This window comes from Canis lupus, chromosome 33 (assembly GCF_048164855.1).
Source record: "Canis lupus baileyi chromosome 33, mCanLup2.hap1, whole genome shotgun sequence".
Lineage (NCBI taxonomy): Eukaryota > Metazoa > Chordata > Mammalia > Carnivora > Canidae > Canis > Canis lupus.
This window is the reverse complement of record NC_132870.1, coordinates 32,255,982-32,279,554: the sequence shown is the minus strand read 5'-3', so window position 1 is coordinate 32,279,554 and position 23,573 is coordinate 32,255,982. Positions and strand designations below refer to the sequence as shown.

General features: G+C 36.9%; 1 protein-coding gene and 1 pseudogene across 15 annotated transcripts in view; one reads left to right on the top strand and one right to left on the bottom strand.

Annotated features, from left to right (window-relative positions):
- Nucleotides 1–23,573, bottom strand: part of ALPK1 (alpha kinase 1) — a 134,659-nt gene that overhangs the window by 68,696 nt on the left and 42,390 nt on the right. The window lies entirely within an intron of this gene.
- On the top strand, nt 3,634–4,364 carry LOC140624002 (dolichol phosphate-mannose biosynthesis regulatory protein-like; annotated as a pseudogene).

Sequence of the window (23,573 nt, the reverse complement as noted above, 5' to 3'; positions counted from 1 at the left end):
TATAAATATTGACTGTATAAAGCTACAACAATAACAACATATTATGAGATGAAAAATTAGAAAAAATACACATACAAACAGCATATATATCAGGAAGAGAGTGATGTTAAAGTGTTTTAAGATCTTGGATTTTGTAGGATGAAGGGAGATATTAACTTTAGACTGATAAAAATTTCTAAGGTGATCCTTAAAACCTGAAATAAAAAACTATAACTTTTAAACTAGTAGAAGGTAAAAACTTTTTGAAAAGAAAGAAAACATCCAAAAGAGGCAAGAGGGGCACCTGGATGGCTCAGTTGGTTGAGTGACTCACTTTTGATTTCAGCTCATCATGATCTTAGGATCTTGGGATCAGGTCCCACATTGGGCTCCATGCTCAGTGCAGAGTCTGCTTGTTCCTCCCCACTGAGCAAGAGCCCTGCTCATACACTCTCAATTCCTCTCTCTCTCATAAATAAATAAATAAATAAATAAATAAATAAATAAATAAATAAATAAAATCTTTAAGAAGAAGACAAGAAAAGAAAGGGGAAAAAACTAATGAAGAGTCAGGATAAATTTTTTTAAAAGATTTTATTTATTTACTTATTTGTGAGAGAGAAAGAGAGTGGGAGGGAGAGAGAATCTGAAGCAGATGCCATCCTGAGCATAGAGCCTGATGCAGGGCTTGATCTCACAACTCCGAGATCATGACTTGAGCTGAAACCAAGAGTCACTTGCTTAATGACTGAGCCACTCAGACACACCAGAATAAATTTAAAATACAACATATGATGGTAGAAATAAATTTGAATATATCAGTATTTCCAATAAATATAAATGAACTAAATGCTACAGTAAAAAGATAGAGATAGATTTGATTTTTAAAAATAGTTACATGGAGGGGATCCCTGGGTGGTGCAGCGGTTTGGCACCTGCCGTTGGCCCAGGGCGCGATCCTGGAGACCCGGGATCGAATCCCACGTCGAATCCCTGCCTGTGTCTCTGCCTCTCTCTCTCCCTCTCTCTGTGTGACTATCATGAATAAATAAATAAAATCTTTAAAAAAAAATAAAAATAAAAAAAATAGTTACATGGATTTACTTAAAGCATAAGAATAAAGAAAGCTCAAAGGTAATAATATAGAAAAAGCTGTTTTAAAAAAATACTAACTAAAAGAAAGTATACGTATATTAATATCAGACAAAATAGACATTAAGGCAAAAAAAATGTTAATGAAGATTAAAAAGCCACTTAATGATACATGGTTCAGTTCACCAGGAAGTTATAGTAGTTTTAAACTTGTAGCATCTAGAAGCATAGCTTTAAATATATATGAAACAAAAAGTGAAAGAACCATAAAGAAAAATATGCAAATATATAATCATAGAGATAAAATGTGGAATTCAAAGTGGAACATAGAAGGAAAATTTTTTTATTATTATTTTTTAAAAATATTTTTATTTCTCTATTCATGAGAGACACACAGAGAGAGGCAGAGACATAGGCAGAAGGAGATGCAGGGTCCCTGCGGGAAGTCTGATGCAGGACTCGATCCCAGGACCCCAGGATCATGCCCTGAGCCAAAGGCAGATGCTCAACCACTGAGCCACTCAGGTGTCCCTTTATGAAAGGAAATTTATAAGCAAAATACTTAGAAATAAAGAATGTTCGAAAATTAATGAGTTGAGCTGAAATAACCAAAAGTAAGGAAATAAATAGAAAAAATAAATGAAAAAAGTAAAAGGAAATAAAAGTAAGAACAGAGATTAATGTAATAAAAAACAAATATTCAAAAGGAAGCTTCACAAAATAAAGTTCTTTCAAAGGACCACTGAAATTGACAAATTTTTGGTAAACTTGTTCAAGAGATAGAGAACAAATCATTTTAGGAGGGGGCATTACAGATTCTACAGAGATTTTTAAGAAGCAAATAAGGGAATATTAGAAACATTTTTTTACTAACAAATTTGAAAACAATAAAATGGGCAATTTCTATAAAAGCATAACTTACTTAAAAGTAACCAAGAAGAAACAGAAAAACTTTATGGTCCTATAATCTTTTTTTTTTTTTTAAGTTTTTATATATTTATTTGAGAGAGAGTGAGCAAGCCAGAAAGAGAACATGAGCAGGGGGAGGGGCAGAAGGAAAGGAAGAAGCAGATTCCCTGCTGAGCAGGGAGCCCGTGCTGGTGCTCCATCATGGGGCTCCATCGGGGAGCTTGATCCAGGGACTCTAGGATCATGACCTGTGCCAAAGACAGATATTTAAACAACTGAGCTACCCAGGGACCCTGTATGCTCCTATAATCTTACAGAAATGTAACTAGTAGTTGAAAAATCTTCCTACAAGGAAAACACCAGGAATATACCGTTTTACCAGCAAAATCTTACCAAACATTCAATAGGCCAATAAATCCAATCTTATGCAAAATATCCTTTAAATCAGCAACAAGTGGCTAGAAAATGTAATTTAATAAAAATATGTCTTTTACCATGGCAAAAATATGTAAGGTATAATAAAAATATATATGTGTATATATATGTGTGTATATATATACATATATATATAAATATATGAGGTAACCTAAGAATAATTCTAATAATAAATATGTAAGACTTCCAGAGAGAAATTATAAAACCTACTTCATTGAAAGACATTAATGAAAATCTAAATGCATTAGGAGATATTCTGTGGTAGGGTCCTGGAAAACTCAGTATTGTTAAAATATCAATTTTTCCCAAATTTATCTATCTTTATGCAATTCCAATCACTACAGCTCTGTGTGTATTTGTGGTCAACCTGAAAAAATGATCCTAAAACTTATGTGGGAGGATAACATTCGAGAATATTCAAAATACTTTTAATGAAAAATAACAAAGAAGGAGGGGGAATGTCATAATTTTTGTCAATAATTAACATAAAATCATATTAAATGATGCAAAAGTTATTGGCACTAGGCTAGGCAAATTGACTTTCTAAATAAAATAGAGTCCAGCAAGAGACATATGTATATATGGAAATTCAGTTTATTACACTACCTCAGCATATGGTATTGAGCTAATTTATTATTTGTTTTTAGATTTTATTTATTTATTTGACAGAGAGAGAGAAAGCACAAGCATGGAGAGCGGCAGGCAGAGGGAGAGGGAGAAGCAGGCTCCCCACTGAGCAGGGATCCCAATGCCTCTGTCCCAGGACCCTGGGATCATGACATGAGCTGAAGGCAGATGCTTAACTGATTGAGCCACCCAGGTACCCTGCTAATTGGTTATTTTTTAAATCAATGCTAGTTAAAGACTTACATGTAAAAGACAAAAATATCTAACTTCTAAAGGGGAGTATCTAAGGGAGAACATCCTTTTGATCCCTTAGTTAGGGAAGAATTTCTCAAACATTTGTTAAAAAAAAAAAAAAAAAAAAGCAAATGACCAAAGATTGATATTTAATTGGAGGGATAAACTTCTGATTAGTAAAATGACACCATAAAGAAAGTGAAAAGACAAGTCCTAAACTGGGAGAAAGTATCTGTAATGTATGTAACTGACAAATAATTTCTCTTTAGTATATATAAAGAATTCCTATAAATCAATGAGAAAAGGACCAATCACATAATAGAAAAAGAATAAGCAGGCTTCCAGCTGGGCTGTGAGATCGTGGGGGAGATGGCCACGGGGGCAGACCAGGTGGTGGGACTCGGCCTCATCGCCATTAGCCTAATCATCTTCATCTACTACACCGCCTGGGTGATTCTCTTGCCTTTCATCGACAGTCAGCATGTCATCCACAAGTAGTTCCTGCCCAGAGCCTATGCTGTCGCCATCCCACTGGCTGCTGGCCTCCTGCTGCTCCTGTTTGTGGGAGTGTTCATCACCTACGTGATGCTGAAGAACCAGAAGGGGACCAAAAAAGCTCAGTGAAGGCCCAGTGGGGCTGAGGCTGGTGGCACCCCTCTGCCACCCCTCCAAGGGTGGGGGTGCACAGGACCCATCCAGGCACCACGGCTCCCTCAAGCCAGGGCTCCCTTTGGACATCCCGGGGATGGAGCTGTTCAGGACCTACCACATAGGCCTGCTCCTTCCTGCTCAACTTTCCAGAAGCCAGGAAGGAGGATTACTGGGAAGCCTCCCTCCTAACCCTTTCTGGTTCAGGGCCTGAAAGATGCTGGTTGTCTCCCTCTCATCTTCAGACTCCCTGTCACCTTTTCCTCTGAGTTCTATCTTGTTTCAGTTTCCCTCCTGTCACCTGCTGATGTTGGACTTGGTAGGTTCTGAGGCACCATGCAACCTTCCCCCACGTGGCCTGCTCCTCCTCTGAGGCAGCTTTCTTGGGTCTTACATAGCCCCAGGCCCCACCAGGACTTCAGGACCTGGAAAGCCTAAGGGGAGGACTGACAGGCCCAGGGGTTACCACCAGGCCTCAGGGCACATTAGGGGGGCCATAGTGTGCCCCCAGACCAACTGCTTCTCATAGAGGCCCAGCCCCCTGGGCCCAGCACTGGCCAGTTGGGGGAAAACTGAACAATAAATGTTGATGATGTGTTAAAAAAAAAAAAAAAAAAAAAAGAATAAGCAAAAGACTTGAACAGACACTTCACATAAGAGAAAACATTAATGGCCAATGAACACATGAAATGTGTCCAACCTCATTAGTAATCAGGAAATACAAATTCAAACCATAACTATTCACAACTTCTTAATTGGGAAAAAATTTATGTTGGCTAACAGTTGTCAAGAACAGTCTATGTTACTTCCATTCACCACTGTTAGAAACTATAGTTTGACATTATTCAGTAAAATGAAAAATGTGCATAGTGGGTACACTGTAACCCAGTGTCCACTCTTTTTAAAAAACAAAGAAGATTTTATCTACTTATTTGAGAGAGAAAATGCATGAGCAGAAGGAAGGGAGGGGCAGGAGAGGGAGAAGCAGACTCCTTATTGCCTGATGCAGGGCTCTATCTCAGACTTGGGATCATGACCTGAGCCAAAGGCAGATGCTTAACTGACTTAGGCACCCAGGTGCTCCATCCGGTATCTACTCTTAGACATATACTCTAGTTTAGAGAATATCTTGGACCTGTGTCTAGGGAATATAAGCATGTTTACAGTGACAGTTTGTAATAGCAAATAAGCAAAAGGAATCAATCCATATGTCCCTCAACAGGAGAATAGATAAAAAAACTGAAGTGTATTCATACACTGGAATAGAATAAGCAAATAAATGAAAGAATTACAGTTACATATAGCAATATGGATGAATCTTAGGAATATAAAAGAGCAAGTCACAGATGATACATGCATAAAATTTAAAACATTTTTAGCTAAACAATATAACATTATAGGATACAAACATATATGGTAAAGTTACAAAGAAAAGGATGTGAATGATAAACTAAAAATTCAAAACAGTGGATTTACTGAGGAAAGAGTGAAGAAGATGTGAGGGAAACGTATGAACACAGAAGACTTCAAAGAAAGTGGTATGTTTTTTGCTTAGATTAATATCCATCCATCATGTTCTGGGTATATTACACCTATTTTATAATTTTTTGATATTGATATTTAATGAAAAAATTAAAAAGAGGGAAATAGAAATTCCAGTCTAGGAATATTGTATAGGTAATAAATATCAGTTCCTGTCCTTAGGGTTGGACTCAGTGATTCCACTGAGAGATAGTAAAGGAGCCTTTCAGAGCATGGAGGAGCACTTGTCTTAGGACTTCTCATGGGACTAGGACTTGGAATAGCTGGGAAAAGAAATGAGGAAAAGAAACCTAGCTGGAGAGTGATGTGACAAGAGACCTTGAGGAGGAGATCCTCATCTTGTATTAAGGATCCATGAGTTAGCAGGGCCTATTGAAATAAAGATGAGATAGGCAGTTTGAACCATTAGTTTAACAAACACTAGATTGCCAAGAAATTCACCTTTTCCTTCCACTTACAAAGAAAATGAAGAAGTGTGCTGTGATTAAAAAAAAAAAAAAAAAAAAAGGTAGGGATTTCTATAAGTGAAAGAGAAGTTCTTTCCAATGGCTCTATTTATCTCAAAAATTCCAGCCTAAGCACCACACCTTGTCAGAGTGGGAGAACTACTCTTCAAGTTGTCTGTCCCTCATGCCTGTGTGCCCCACCCTCTCCAGTTCCCGGCTGCTCAAGGTGTTTATCAAATGTGACTGCACAGAAAAGTGCAATCAGAATGTTCCGGGTCACGAATGGGTTACTTGCTGGCCTCAGGAAGAAAGAGGAGGGGAAAAAAAGGTCATCATCACAGGGGCTGTTGCTCACACTCTCCAGCTACGGTTACCCACTCCATCAGCTATGGTGACATCCGAAGAATCATGAGCCTGGCCCCCATCGCTAGAAGAGCAACATCTCAGGTCAAGGTGAGCCAAACCTGCCATCTGGTCTGTTCAAGAATCCTGTACTTCCAAAGGGTATTTTCAGTAAGAGCTTTCTTTGTATTTTTGCACCTTAAATGAGAGAAGAGTTGCCACATATACTAACACCATATGTTCTCAAATCCAGAGCTGCTATGACACTAGGGGGCCTTCATAAAGCAGGAAAAAATTACCTTACAAATTTTGATTGGCCTTCAAACTGAGGAGTATACTCTAGGAGGCAGATGTTGTCCACCCAAACTCTGAGAATCTGAGTCAGGAGGAGGTTGAGTAACTTGCCCAAAGTCCCAAGCAAAGATCAAGATTAAGAATTCAGGGGTTCTGACTTGTCCTCAAAACACACTTACCTTCTCATTAAATAGATATCAGAGTTCTAGAGAAAAACACAGCAAGAATAAATTCACTGGAAGAGAAATCTTTAAAAGGAGAAATGGTGCAGACTCAACTGTTATTATAGCCTCTGCTTTGGTGGTTGAGGCAACTGAAATGCTCTGTTTAACAGTCGGAAAGGCAAACCTATTGGATGTTTCCAGGGGTGGAGTAGGAGGCAAGTCCAGATGATGGTGTGGTATGTATAAGGAAATGGCATGTAGTATACTATGATATAAAATTCCCAAGGCTATGAAGCATTACATACTTTTGATGAAGCCAGCAAATGTAGGGATTATGGTTACTTGTGCAACAATACATTTTCAAATTTCTATTCATAATTCTCATAGCCAGGAAAGATATTTTGCAAAGTCAACATAGATTTTGAGTCAGAGGTAGCTTACAAAAGAAACAGTCTATCTCGGAGAAAAGGCATGAGTAGGCTCTGAAATGACAGAAGCAGCAAAATGATGATTTTAAAATGAAGAATTGTACTTTTGCTCTCTGAGCCATCAGCAGGTAGCCAAGGAAGGCACATGCATTTTGCAATTAGGGTTCTTGGGTTTAAATTTCAGTTCTGTTGCTTGTTAGCTGAGCAGGCTTACACAAGTCATATCTCAGCTTTCTCATCTGTTAAAAAAGGGTAGTAATAGGACCAATCTCGCAGAGTTTTATAAGGATCAATTGAATTATATTGTAATATTGTATAAATATAAAAATGTAAATATATATGTAAAACACAAGGGATATGGCCTGGCATGTAATATATGCTCCATAGTTATTAGTTATTGTTATCAATAAAATTTTCAGGAAATGAAATTTAACTTTTTAAAGTTAACCTAATTTTTCATTATCTTATTTGGGTTTGATCTGCTTGTTGACTAAATTAGCATTTATGTTCTTAAGACAGAAAATTGCTTGGCTACACAGTTTTTGGAGTCTCGATATTTTTCCCAGTGTAAAGTCCTATAATAATTGTATTATTCCTTAAGTAATTCCCTAGATCCACATTCAATTAATGAATAAAAATCTGTTAGAGAATTGAAATATTATGGCCAGTTAGATATTTTCAGGAAGATGTGAGTTTTATCTGCTTAAAAAAAAAAAAAAAAAGCCCTTAAAACCCAGCCAACTTGGTTTAACCAGCTGTTTGTGTCCAGCACTCAGCCATTCTTCCCTCTGTCTGAGATGGCAGGAAAGTGAGCCCTAAAGTGGCTAAGGGAAAGAGAGTCCATGGGATTACAGATCAGACTGAAACACCCCCAGGCCCACATCATCTTCTTCACCCTGAGATACACACAAAGCTCTTTATTTATTTTTTACTTAAAATGTCAAAGGCGCCTGGGGGTGGGCTTCTGGATTGGGGATTGGCAGACCACACTCCTGGGCTGACATAATAAAAGTCCACCATGTGGCCCTGTGATTCACACAGCGTGTGCATGTCACCAGCAACGGATGGGTCTTGGCAGGGAGCCTCCTACTGGCCTGGGAACAAATACGACTTTCATTTTCTCTAGTGGCAAGAGTCTGTTGAGGCAGAACCACCGGGATATCCACACACTTTGAGGGCACAGAGGCAAAAGTAACATTCAGTGAGGCAAACATCCACACACTGAACTACTTCAACACAGTGATAACCAATAGAGCCCAGAGGCAAGAAGATCTGTAGGACAGTTCACAGTAGGATTTTACTATTCCTGTGTGATTTGTAAGGGGGAAAAGGTGTCTATAGAGAAAAGGCGGCACATTTATTTATTTATTTTTTACTTACCTCTTGACAGCTCCTATGCATCCTACGGTATATACAAATTACAGAGTCCTTAATTAACATGGGTCATTTTAGGAGCCAGAAAGATTCTATTAGAAAACCAGACTTAATTCTGCTCTCCCTTTAACCTGCAGAGAGCTTTGAGGCCCTCCTTTTATCAGGCTGGTTTGGAAAATGAGTATAGTTTTAGAATGTCAGGATTCTCCACTTTTTCTATAAGAGTTCTGTTACTGGGTAAAATGTTGCTCAGTCACAGAGTGAATGTGCTCAGGGCATCAATCACCTGATTTGGGGGATAACTTGATTGTTTTTGAACTACTCCACTCACTTTCTTTGGTAGTTCCTCAAGCAGAAGAACTCACATTTTCTCTTTTCTTTAATGAGGAGGATGAAGATCTGAGACTTAGTGTTAATTCTATTCTTTGCTTTTAGCTAATGAAGGAATATTTGCCACTGTAGAACTAACAGAAAAAAATTAAAAATAAATAAATCAAAGTAAGCAAGAGAAACACATTAGTTTTTATACAATCTTTTTTTTTTTAAAGATTTTATTTATTTATTCATGAGAGACACACAGAGAGAGGCAGAGATACAGGCAGGGGTAGAAACAGGCTCCCTGCAAGGAGCCCGATTTGGGACTTGATCCCAGATCCCAGGATCACACCCTGAGCCAAAGGTAGACACTCAACCGCTGAGCCACCCAGGCATCCCTTTATACAATCTTTTACTGGCAAAAATTAATGATGTGTTTCCTACTGTTTCCTTAAAGTTTGGCTTTAATAGCTAACTTACAGGTTTAAATTATAAAAATAATAGGTACTGCCTTTGCAAACTCCTGAATGATAGTTAAGCATATATGTTGAGTACCCACTCATTATATATTGTACTTGATACTTCTGAGTGTTGAAACAGAATAGACACCCCTCAAAGACAGCCTTATTGGGGAAGTAAAATAAGTTTATGATTTAGCTTATAAAAAATTCCAAAGCAATATTCTGACTCATCAGGATGAGTTTACTTACATTTAGACAAGTTGGAGAATTCATTCTATCCTTTCCACTATTACAGAAGCAAAGGCATTCATATTAAATCTTGACAAAAGGAAATAGAATTATCTTACTTTTACAAGATTACAATGAGGAAGATAGCTAGTAATATGGCCCCCATTTGAGGATAAAGTCAGAAGTTCAGTGGTTTGTCCAAGTTCAAATGGCAACTTACTGGGATTATCCATAGGTGTTAATACAAGCTTTTAAACATCCAATGCACTGTGGTTTTATGTGAGACCATTCTGAATCCCTGGCTTTTGTGGGGAAGGAACCAATAAATACACTGAAAAACAGAATGCATTACTTTGGTAGAATATTGATTCTATGACAGAAATGTGTATGCTAGGCTGTTTAAAGAAACATCTTGCGGGTTGATTCTCAAATTTTAAAGTGCTGGAATAACAACGGCTGTGTTTTTCCTGGGGAAAAAGTATCCTAATTTTGACCTTATTCAAGCTACAATATAATTCCAGAGGGACCAATGAAGGGGAAGGAAAGAACTGATGAGGTCTAAGTGGTGATTGCATTTATAGATTAATCCTGACAGGGAGCAAATACATCTCCTCCCAGGAGGCCCCAGTATAGTCAACTAAGAAGTGGGGCCATTATTTATGAGCACAGTGGATTTTTCCCATTACAATAAACATTTTAATTACTTTAAGTGAAACATTCTTTTTAGTGGTAGTAAGCTTAAAAATTACATACTGTACTGTCATTTTTGGTCATTTCAACTGTGTATGCAAACCTCTCTTATTCTTTACACTGTTTCATGCAGTAATTTGTCTTGCTCTAAAAGCAAAATGGGAAAATTGTATACATTTATAAAAAGGCATTTCACTTACCAAAACCTGCAAGACCCCACATGGGGAAAGACTGGGCCAAACGAGTGGTGGGCAGCATGGCCCCAGAGCAATTTCATTTCCATCCGTTTTACATAGTGGCTTTCCATGTATAATTTCATTTGAGGCTAAGTTAGGAAAACACTTATCCAAATGAATCAATGAAGGTGGAGTAGGACTAGAATAATGATGCAATTTTTATTTTCCAATAAAATGACAACTTTTCATTCTAGGAAGATACTACCATATATCACAAAACATTGCAACCACATAAATCAACAATAAAAGTTGTTACAAAAGAGTACCCATGAAAACTCTTGTGTCATGGGAGCAAATTTGTAACATGAAAGCCAAATAATCCATTTCCTTAAAAAGGGGGGGCCCCTCCATTTTCTCACTGATTATATTAAGTCACAATAAATGATATTAAGTAATTAGTGTTAATTTTTAAGGTGAGAGAACAGTACTGTGGTTATGTTAAAAAAAGGAGTTTGTTTTAAAAAAGAAAAGAAAGGGGTTCATGTCTTTTAGGGAAAATATCTAATATTTAAAATTAAATATTATTAAATATTAAATATTTACAGATGAAATTGCAAGTAGTTCGAGATTTGGTTCAAAATAATTTGGGGTATAGAGGTGGGGAGAAAGTGACGGTACAAATTAGACAAGATTGGCTACAGATTGTTACATGTTGAAGCTGAATAAAATATATGATTTCTTATACAACCCCCTCCACTTTAATATGCTTGAAATTTCTTATAATAAAAAAAGTTTAAATATTGTTTCAAGGACTGTAAGCAAAAAGAAATGGTCTTAATAAACTCTGAGAAACAGAAAAAGACCATTCTGAAATTATTTTATATCTGCCTAGTCCCAGGTTTAGATAGCCAACAAAACTGGGCTTTAGCCTTCCTGATATGAACCCTACTCTGTAAAGTGAAGCCACTGCTTCATCTGATTCTGTAATTAAGTCCAGACTATGATTACGTATATTTCAAGTGTTTGCTTAATGAGTTATCAACAACATGTGTTTTTAATCTCAGCTCATTCCACCCACATCCTCATCATATAATTTAGGCTTTTCTGTTGCACTTCCCAGTTAGTAGTGTGTGCTTAGAAATCACAACCCAATTTGAATATTATCTGAAGTAAAATATAAACAAAAAGCTAAACGTGTGCAAAAATAATCATACCCAATACTTCAAAGCCATTAGCACGGGTAAATGAGCACTGTCTACAAAAACAAGAGAAGCACGCCCCCTATTAACACTGTCTTGGGAAATCACAGGCTACTCCTGAATGAGTAGAGAAGCCAAGCCGGATTTTAACAAAACTATGTCACACACTTCTGTTATTCTACTTTCTACAGAATTAAAAATTTAAACAACTCAAAACAAAAATTCCAAACTGTAGAAAGAAAATCTCCAACTTCACCTCTCTTTAATTTTTTATTTAATGTGGAAAAGTAATCTGATGATTTGAATGCTTGGAGTTTTTAAACTAAGTTAACCAATACTTTTAATATATAGTTCGCTCTCATAGACACTGCCAAAAGGGAGGGTGGAGAGGGAAATTATCATTGGTTGAATCCTTTCTGTATTTTAGGTACTATGGGAGATACCTCAGACATATAATCTTAAAGGATAGGCTTTATTATTTCCACTTTAGAATTGAGAAAGTTGAGGTTTTGGAGGTTAAGTAACTTGCCCAAGGTCTCATACTTCATAAAAAGCATATTCAGACTTTCCAGAAGATTTTGACAGGATGGGTGTTTTTAAAACCTTTTGCCTCCCAGCTTAATTGGCACAGTCCTGAGTATTTCAAAATATATAGAAAAATAGGATTAATGGAAGTCCTTTTAAGTACTCTTAGATTCCCAAATAAAAGAATTCTATAAACATATATGTATATATCACATATGTGATATATACTTTTCTAATGAATCAATTTCTACCAGCCTGGTCCAAAGTAACTTAATCAAATTCCATAATTTCCTCTAAACATACTACAAAGAGACAACTGAAAAGTCAGAGACTAATTCAACTGGTCACTCCTACTATTTTCATGTCAGAAAGACAATTGCGTACAACTGAATTTTCCCTAGACTCTGGGCCAGAACATGCTTTCCTATCACACTCTATCTTCTGCACGTTCAGGGGAGTTTTGTCTCCTAACAGATAATTAAAGACATAGCAGTGCCACTTGCTAGGATTTCTCTCTTTTTTACATCTTATAAAAGAAGAAACTTTAGTTTAAAGATTAGATTTTTTTTTTCCTTTTTCTAAAGCTGGGTATACCAACTGGCATCGGCTGTATTAAAATCAGGAGAAACCTCAATCAAAAAGCCCCTCTCGGAAGGCAGGCTTTCTTGTTAATATGCACCAACATGAAAGGCTTTCTTTTCATCCTATACAACTACAGTGTGTGTAAATTGCAGGGGGCTCATTGGCATAAATCTCGGCTGCGACCTCTGAGGTAAACTGGATTTACATTACTTTCTGACAAGAATTAAATGAAGGCCTTGTGGATATATGAACAGCCTTCTAGGCTGCAACAGATGGGCATGAATGTGCTCCCTAGGAAAACTATCAGTGACATCTGTGTCCTCCAAATTCTGGTGGTCTCAGCCAATTAACGGGGGGGGGGGGGGGGGGGGAGAAAAGGTGGGGGTTGGGAGGCCACTGCACAGCCCCCAGCCAAAACCGAGGCAGAAGTGTTTGTGTTTGGAGATGGGATCAGGCTGGCCCTGGCCCGCAGCAGTGAGGTTAGCACTTTATTGTTATCATTCAAATGGAGAATGTGGCTTACAAGCTATTTGTATACCACAGTGAGGATAATATGATTTTTCTCATTTGACCAGAGGAGATGGCCCTCTCTTGCAGCTGATATCATATTTCAGTGCAATCTCTTTGAAATGAGTTTACTTTTGTCTCTTCTGAGGCAGGCTGATGGTGTTGCTGCCTGCCAGTTTATGTGTGGTGTATTCATGTGTCACAAAGCAGGTGAACTCTAAGACAAAACACAGATCTTTCCCCAAATCATTCTTGCTCAAAAAGTACTCCTTTCCTCCTCCTTCCTGATTTCACAAGGAAGTCAAAATTAAGATTTCCTGGTTAAAATGAAGTCAAGAGAAATTACATCAGAGGTCTGTAGTGAATTGGTGGAGGGTTCCTTGAAAAGAGCACGATGAACCATGAACCCCACTGTCTGAATTTATCAGATTTTTGGCATGTCAACCCCTCTGTGTTTGACATGCAGGCGGAAGGAAACCTGGATTGACTCCCCTCATGTTCTTCTTTCCTTCTTTCTTTTCCCATTTTCTTGGATTGTGTGGAGCATGGGACCAGGATTGGGTAGCTGAAGGATGGGAAGGAGAAGAGAACTAACACTTACTTGTTCAGGACCGGGAGATAGTCCAGATCCTACGTCCTCTAGGCCCTAGCATTAAGAACAAAGGCTTTGTAACCAAGGTACCCTAGTCTGGGTCTACCACTTATTAGATATGAGATAATGGGTAAGGTACTTAACCTCTCTGTGCCTCAGTTTCTTTCTGTGAAATCGAATTAACAATAGTATCTGTCTCTTAATAAGGATAAAATAACCTGATACATGAAAAATGTTTCTGACATTTGCATTGAGGGCTATTTTTTATCCTGACTTTATAGAGAGGAGTATTATGGCCTAAGGGTAGAGTCCCAAACATATAAACTAATTTTTCAAAATGAAAAATGTTCTACTAGTCTTTGGAAATTCAGAAAATGGACTTTTCAAACAATTTTTATTGCTTTTAGGATCCTAAGGTCATGCTTTTAAATTACATGTTTCTTTTAATATGTAAGATTTTATTTATTTGAAAAGATTTTATTTATTTATTCATGAAAGACACAGGCAGAGAGAGAAGCAGGCTCCCTGCAAGGAACTCGATGTGGGACTTGATCCCGGATCCCGGGATCACACTCTGAGCTGAAGGCAGATGCTCAACCGCTGAGCCACCCAGGCATCCCTAATATGTAAGATTTTAAAATCATGCTTTGCTAAAATGAACTTTCTAACTATCAAAAGCATCTGGATATCTCTAAATTATAAAAGAGTCTGCCAAGAGGCTAATAATATACATTTAGACAAAAAAAGAAATTAAGCTGTTTGTTTTAATTCCCTTTTTCTTTTTTTTTTTATTATTTATTTATTTATTTATTTATGATAGTCACAGAGAGAGAGAGAGGCAGAGACACAGGCAGAGGGAGAAGCAGGCTCCATGCACCGGGAGCCTGACGTGGGATTCGATCCCGGGTCTCCAGGATCGCGCCCTGGGCCAAAGGCAGGTGCTAAACCGCTGCGCCACCCAGGGATCCCTAATTCCCTTTTTCTAGTTGCAGAAACGGAGTAAGTACCTTGTTCTGTCCTAAATTGAAGTTATTATATGTGAAGTGTTAGAAGACAATGGTTAATCATGATAGTTCAGATGTAAACTCTTTACTTCTTTGTCCCAGGTGTTGTTTAAAACACAATAATTCCACATAGCAATTGTTTTGAACAACAACAATAGCAACAACAAAAGGAGGGCAAAGAGACAGTAGATGTTCTAAACAAGAAAAGCTACTATGGAAGCTGTAAATGCTCATCTTGCTAGGTTTTTAAACTAAATTTTCACATATGGATTCCTACCTTCTTATTTTCTGCTATGACTAAGATTCAGTTTTAAGAATTTTAGCAACCTGAGCCTCAGCACAATGTAAGATTGCTTCTAAGGGAAGCCAAATTATTGGTCCATGAAGAAGTCACCCACTCTGTCTCTATCACTCATACCCAGGCTTTTGAAATTCATGTAGTCAGTGATGAGAATGAAAACAATTACAGGCACAATTTTTATACAAATTGTGAAGTTTTTATCTTTATTAGGTTCTAATACCAAATATAATTTTGTCTTATCCTATTGGTATTGATATCTTTGTGTTGGGTGATAAACAGCAGAAGGGCCTTTGTGCGCACAGGGATTCAGAAGAGAATCGACACTAAACAAAAGCACCTGTTGTTTCGTTCTTGTAATGGCCTTAGAAGTGACCAGTTGGCTGCATTTTCCCCACACTCCTCCTTAGGCTTTTCCCAACACTACCATCTCACACATCATTACTGGACGTAAAAGGAGAATAATTGAGGAGAAGATCAATAAATTTAAAGGCTCTTTAAGGAAAGACATAATGAATTTGGTACAGCACATATTTTTAGATCAAAGATGCCTTTGAAGTGACAAAACCCTAATCCATAAACTACTGAAGCACTTCCTTTCTCTCCCAAACTGCTTGTTGTCAAATAAAATGGAAGTTAAGGAAATTATCTTTATCTGAAAATGGCCAAAAGAAGCCATCACCTAATGACAGCCTTGTCACAAGTGACAATTGGGGAAATTGTCAGGAAGGCAAGGCCTAACAAGCAGAGGAGTGGGCTTGCTGTTTGCACTCATCTGGCCATGCAGCCCCCCCACACAATCCCAGTCAGCTTGCTGTGTGAAACAGCTAAGGCTTTGTCAGTGGTAGCAGGGCCTGGAAAGAGCGCTCTTTCATGAATATGTATCACCATTCCTCCTCTGGGTCTGCAGAGACAAACCTTCAAAACTGAAGTATAACACACACACACATACACACACACACACCACTGACCAACAAAACTAAGAGAACCTAAGCTACTCAGTTGAGTGTAGTGAAATGCTAGTAACTAACGAAAGAGCACATAGCACCTGGTTCTGTGTGTTTCTTAGGATCTTTATTTCCCAGCAATTCGAATGAAATTGTTTAGGGGACTTTCAGTCTTTGGGAACCCTGTGTATGGATTTCAGGTTGCTTCACACTTCCAAGTTACATGGATTGCAAATCACACATCTTATAGTGAATTCACCTTCTCAATGTCAGATATGTTCTGAAATTCTAAATATGTGAAAATAACTTTAATATTAATTGAGTGCATATGCAGCTTTGAGAGACTAAGTCTCATACTGGCTTCCTATAAGGTAGTAAAAACACTGAATGGAAAATTATGATAAAGACACAAAATAGTTCAACATTGAGCAATAGGACATTATGCAGAAAAAATTTTAAGGTGAAATGGAGTGGGGACCTGCTCTGCAAAGCCCTTTGTAAACCTAAAATAGCATTTAAAAAATAGTGTTAAAATATTACATTTTTTATTGCGTATATATATTATGTATATATCCTTTTCTACAAATATAAACTATTACACATCCATCTCTGGGCATAGATCTATCAAGATGTTTTTCAATGACTGAACTTTGGTTTTTCCACTGACATTAAAATTTAATTTAAATATAAATATATGTATATATATTTAAGTACACTTTTTATAGAAGCAGATACATAAAGCAGAAAAGTGGAAGGTCGTTCCGTTTCTACTTCTTCTGATGATAAAGTTTGTTTTCTCACTCTGCAAGAGACAAAGCTCAGTTTTGAGGGTTTTTGATATTACGCAATGTTTGCCTTGGACATTTACATTTCATTAGCATATTCTACTCTACATGAAATCCAGCATTGAATGCTCCCAGCCGCTAAAGCTAATCCTCTTTAAAGAGCTACAGGCTATATTACATGTGGCCACAGCAGCGGCCGTGCCATCGCTGCATCACTTTGAAGACGATGAACAGAGTTCTCTTGTACGTCTGTCTTGTACCCAGCCTCATAAACCACTGCTTTCTGTGCTGTGAAATCCTTCTATTTTCATCAAGGACAATTATGAGGAGGCTGAAATCCACGTTACCTCTCTGAAAGCTGGACTGCACTTGAAGAGGAGATATTATGCTGATTTCACTTTTTTCCTAAGTGTCTATCCACAATCTTTTCAACTAAGATTAAAATGAACTATATCCAAGTATTTGGGGTCCTTTGATTAGGATCAAATGCTAACCACATCTTCTGTCTAGGGAATCTGATCCTGGATAATCAGGAGAAGGAGACTCAGTGATGTCACAGGTCTTTTTTCCTTTACCTTATTTTTACAGAATAACATTTAGATGTTATAGGATAACATTTAGATGTAGTAATTTGTAGGTAGCTCCTATAGACGAAGATGATTCAGATGATGGTTCCCAACTAAAGAGCAAGTAGATAATCCAGTATCCAATTTCTTTTCTTTTTTTAAGATTCTATTTATTTATTTATGAGACACAGAGAGAGAGAGAGAGACAGAGACAGAGACAGAGACAGAGACAGAGACAGAGACCCAGGCAGAGGGAGAAGCAGGCTCCATGCAGGGAGCCCAACCCTGGACCGGATCCTGGGACTCCAGGATCATGCCCTGGGCTGAAGGCAGGCATCAAACTGCTGAGCCACCCAGGCTGCCCCAGTATCCAATTTCAGTAAAATATAACAAACATTGAAAATTTTATGACATTGCAGAAAATGTATGTAATTTTTTATTTAAAGCAATGGAAAACAAGTGAAGTTCATTGTTCTATGATTGATGGTATTCCCTTACTAATGCTTAGATTTTTTTTTTTAAAGGAAAGTGCTATGCTATAAACAAAACCAATTTTGTTTTCCTTATTTTATCATTAATTTGTAAAAAATAGAATTGGTTTGTAAATTGTAAGTTTGAAAATAATTGTTTTGTAAAAAATTGCCATTGAAGATGTTTATTATACTGCTTAGTGTTATCTTTACTTAAAGTCCCAAATAATAAATTCTCATATGATTAAAGCAGGAGACATTCTGATTTTCATACCAAATGGATGCATTTCTTTTTATTAGATTATGAGGATTTAAACCCCATCACATTGTCCCTTTTTGCCTTTACTCCCAGGAAACTCAGAACCAGGTTCTATAAACAATTCCATGGGTGTCCTTCACTTAGATAATCTTGTACAAATCATCTAACTCAGGCCCTTCATTATTTGGCCTACATTATTTACCCTTAGTTTAGTAGCTCTAGACACATCTGTGGGGATCCCTGGGTGGCACAGCAGTTTGGCGCCTGCCTTTGGCCCAGGGCGTGATCCTGGAGACCCGGGATCGAATCCCACGTCGGGCTCCCGGTGCATGGAGCCTGCTTTTCCCTCTGCCTGTGTCTCTGCCTCTCTCTCTCTCTCTGTAACTATCATAAATAAATAAAAAATTTAAAAAAAAAAACCTATCTAGACACATCTGTGTTCTCATTACAGGTAATTTCAAATAATTTTGAACATGTGTGCAAGTTAAAATATATTTCACAATAGTGTTCCATATTTAATTTGGCCATATTCTTTATAAGCATATGGTAGAAAGGCTTTATGGCAAATGGAAAGAATTCAGGGTTTAGAGTTAAGTAGGCCTATATTTGTCACACATCTACTATGTGGCAGGCATTATTTGCCTGCTCTTCTGAGATGACTAAGCTTTGAGACAGGTGACCAATTATTTCTCTTGCTGTGAGCCACTTGGGCACTTTCAGACGGTAGGAAAAAACTTTGCTATGAGTTGTCATGCTGTATGCCCTTTAATCCCGGTGTCAATTAAAATCGAACTGAAGTCTCATTTATAATTAGTATAATTCTCTGCTTATTTTTATATCCTGGTCATTTCTAAGGTTAAACATACTCTGAAAGATTTTACGTTAATCATCTAGGTATTTTCTAATACCCTTCCTAGATAGTGTGCCTTTTCTATGTCTGTGCCACTTTAAAACTTATTAAAGCATCTCTTTTGTGTGATTGTTAGTTTTCACATATCTTCCTGATTGACTGTTTATTATCACCTTCTTTCCATACTTCTAATTCAAACAAGGTAGGAAAATAAGTAGAGAACTATATTTAAAGTTAATGATATTTTACTCAAAAGTATCTTCAAAAAAAATCTCCATTCAGTATAATTATACTTAAGAATTAAAATGACATAAAATAGCTTATTAATCAGAATGACTTAAAAATGCAAGCCCTTCAGCTTTTATCCAAAATATATATTTAAATGTGTGTTACCATTGAGCATTTAAAAAATTAATAATACAGTAGTCTTAGAAAACATCACAAACCCCCAAAAGAAAAAATTATTTGGCCATAATTCATAAAAGCTCTAAATTACTAACAAAAAATTAGATTTTATAATTGGCCTGCTTGCACATTTCAATAGCATTTTCAACTCACCTTATTGCCTTTTTCCAGTATATTTCCAAACTTAAAGAATGCAAAGAAAACTATACCCAGAAAAAAAATCCATGGCTTGGTAACTTTTTATAATAAAAATTAAGAGGTATAAACTATGCTTTCATATTAAGGAAGTGGAAAGGAAGTAACGAACTAAGTCATAGGGAAGTAGAAAGAATAAACATAAAAATTTTAAAAATAACGATTTATGAAATAGCACATAAATCAAAATGGTAGCTAATTGAAAAGGCCAATTAATTGGCTTTCAGGAAAACCTAATAGGAAAAAAGAAGAAAGAATCATTTCAGAATGGGAAAAGCGGTATAAACACCATTATGATTAAGATTTTAGAAGTATGGGGCAGCCTGGGTGGCTCAGCGGTTTAGTGCCGCCTTCAGCCCAGGGCCTGATCCTGGAGACCTGGGGTCGAGTCCCACGTCAGGCTCCCTGCATGGAGCCTGCTTCTCCCTCTGCCTGTGCCTCTGCCTCCCTCTCTCTCTCTGTGTCTCTCATGAATAAATAAATAAAATCTTAAAAAAAAAAAACCTTAAAAAATAAAAAAGATTTTAGAAGTATGGGATGCCTGGGTGGCTCACCGGTTGAGCATCTGCCTTCCTTTCAGGGTGTGGTCCCAGGATCCAGGATTAAGTCCCATATTGGGCTCCTTGTGGGGAGCCTGCTTCTCCCTCTGCCTGTGTCTCTGCCTCTCTCTCTCTCTGTCTCTCATGAATAAATAAATAAAATCTTAAAAAAAAAGATTTTAGAAGTGTAAGAGACTATCATGGGGTGCCTGGCTGGCTCATTTGGTGGAGCATGCAGCACTTGATCTCAAGCTTGTGAGTTCCAGTTCCATGTTGGGTGCAGAGATTACTTAAAAATAAAATCTTCAAAAAGAGAGACAGGGAGAGAGAGACAGAGAGAGAGGGAGAGAGAGAGAGAGAGCTATCATGTACAAATCCTTCTAAAAAATGTGAACATTTGTCTATAATGTATTATTTTCTAGGATAATTGTGATATACCATTAAAATTGAAGAAAAAAATCTAAAATCTATTTAAGACTAATAATGAGTAAAAAAAATTATCTATTATTTCCAAGAAAGGTGCCAGTTTCAGATGATGTCATAGTTAATTTTGACCAAATCTTTTAGAAATATGTAATTCCTAGAAAATTTATATTATTACAGAGGATAGAAAAATATGAAAGACATTCGCATTAATTTTATAAGGCTGAGGTAATACTATAATTAATACCTGACCAAAACAATGAGAAAAATACATAACTATAATAGACATAGTTGTTGCCTACTTCTATCTCCAAAATATAAATTGCCAAGTATAAAATTACTAAGAAGTGGATTCAAGCTATAAGTGGAAAGAAAATTTTACTGAAGTGAGTAGAAGAACAACCAACCAAATAATTGCCTCAATATTTTAATGATGTAATTCTCTCCAAAATCATCTACACCTTTAATAAATTTAATAAAAAATACTAACAGGATGGGATCCCTGGGTTGCGCAGTGGTTTAGTGCCTGCCTTTGGCCCAGGGCGCGATCCTAGGGACCCAGGATCGAATCCCACGTCGGGCTCCCGGTGCATGGAGTCTGCTTCTCCCTCTGCCTATGTCTCTGCCTCTCTCTCTCTCTCTCTGTGTGACTATCATAAAAAAAAATAAATTAAAAAATACCAACAGGATAAATTTAGACTTAGTACATATTTAACAGCCACTTTTCTGGGAGGGAAAATAAAAAGCCCTGGTTTGTAGCACATGCCAATTTCTGTGGTGTAAATATTCCTTCCATAGGTGACTTCAAGCTATTGAAGTGGGATCACTGAAAATAGCTTTGGGAAGAGATGTGCAGTAGCACACCACTATGTAGTGTGTCTACTATGCAAATATAATAGACATAGGAAACTTCAAAACATAGATTATAGTAAAATGCCATAAAATAATTAAGAAATAAGTTTTGTCTTTGTCTTTAAATAGCTAATTTTAAGTTTATATATTTAATTTTGGGGTTATGTTTAACAAGTTGCCCATAAAATTCCTGAAAATGTAATAATTATTCTCATAAACCCCTGTATGAGACAACCCCAGCAGACTACCAAGAGGGGTCCCGAAGAGTTTCTAATAGAAGAGGGACTAGAAAAAGACAGAGCTTTAAGAAAATTAACAGGATGGCAGAGAGTTAGTTTCTCTTCAAGTTTTATAACTCCCATTCCAAATATTTTAAATGATCCCAATCATATCTTTTCTTTAAGACTTATTTATTTATTTATTCATGAGAAACACAGAGATAGAGAGAGAGAGAGAGAGAGAGAGAGAGAGAGGCAGAGACACAGGCAGAGGGAGAAGCAGGCTCCATGCAAGGAGCCAGATGTGGGACTTGATCCCAGGTCTCCAGGATCACACCCTGGGCTGTAGGTGGCGCTAAACCGCTGCGCCACCGGGGCTGCCCAATCCCAATCATAGCTGTCATTTTATCACTAGCAATAAAGCTGGCATAAATAAACACACGTGATTGCTTTTTCTTCATAAAATTATATTCCCTATTGTCAAAAAAGGCAGAAAATAACAGAAGTTGGCAAGGATATGGGGAAACAGGAGCCTGCATACTATGCTAGTGGAAATATAAAATGTATAGCCACTGTGGAAAAAGAATTTGATGGTTTCTTTAAAAATTAAACATAAATTTATCAAATCTACTGAAAAGAAATGAAAACATAAGTCTTCCTAAAGACTTGCCCACAAATGTTCATAGCAGCATTACTTATAATGGCCCTAAAGTAGAAACAACGGAATCAGCTGATGAATGGATAAATAAAATGTAATCCATTAAATGAAATATTTGGCAGTGAAAAGGAACTTGCTACCACATGGATGAAATTCAAAACCATGCTAAATGAAAGAAGCCAAGACACAAAAGACCAAGTATTTTGTGATTTCATTTATTAGAAATTTTAAGAAAAGGCAAATCAAGAGAGATAGAAAGTAGAATTAATATAGTGGGAATGAAGGTTGGGAATGGGAACAATGGTTAAACGTAAATGAGCATAAGGGATTGTATTTGGGTGACTAAAATGTTCTAAAACTGTCTTCTGATATTTGCACAACTTGGTAAATTTATCTTAAAAATTTAATGGTACACTTACCTAAATATATTTTATGGTTTATAAATTATATCTCAGTAAAGATGTTATAAATTTAGCTAAATTTCATTCATTTATTTTTGGTCATCCTTATGTAGAGAATAGGCAAAGGAGACTCACTCAAGGAGATAATTAAGTAACTTGCTTACAGTTAAAGCTTTTTTTTTTTTTTTTTACATTAGAATTTATACCTCCAAATATAGTCTCTGTCTGAATCCTGTCTCTGATTCAATACTGAAAGACATTTAACTGAATCTCATATTACCTGCTCTATTAGTGAATCTACTAATTCCTTTTCTATCCCCAGTGTATATGGTTGTTCATTTGATTATTTTTCTGCTGGGGAAACTATGCCTAAAAGGAACAAGTGAAAGCCTAGACTTTAAAAAAAAAAAAAAAAGATTTATTTATTTATTTATTTGAGAGAGAGAGAGAGAGCACTCAAGTGAGGGAGGGGCAGAGGGGGAGACTCTTCAAGCAGATTCCTCTCTGAGTGCAGAGCCCAGGAGGGGACTTGATTTCAAGACCCATGAGACCTGAGCTGAAACCAAGAATCCAGAACTTAACTGACTAAGCCACCCAGGTGCCCTAAAAGTCTAGACTTTTTATTCATTCATCTACTCACTTTCATCTAGATATTCAACAAATATTTACTGAGCATCTACTATGTGCCAGACCCTATTCTAAGCCCTAGGGATACAGCAGTAAACAAAAGAAGCCTTAATAGTTTTGAAAGAGAGACTCAAGTCAAGGGCCTGGGTTTATTGTTTGTTTTTATCTATTTTTTCCAAAATGCAAAGCCACATGAAAAATTCATAGCGAAGGACTATAAACAATAAACATTTTCCCCATCTATTCAGGCTGGATAAAGATCCCAAGAACTCATGCAATGAATCAAA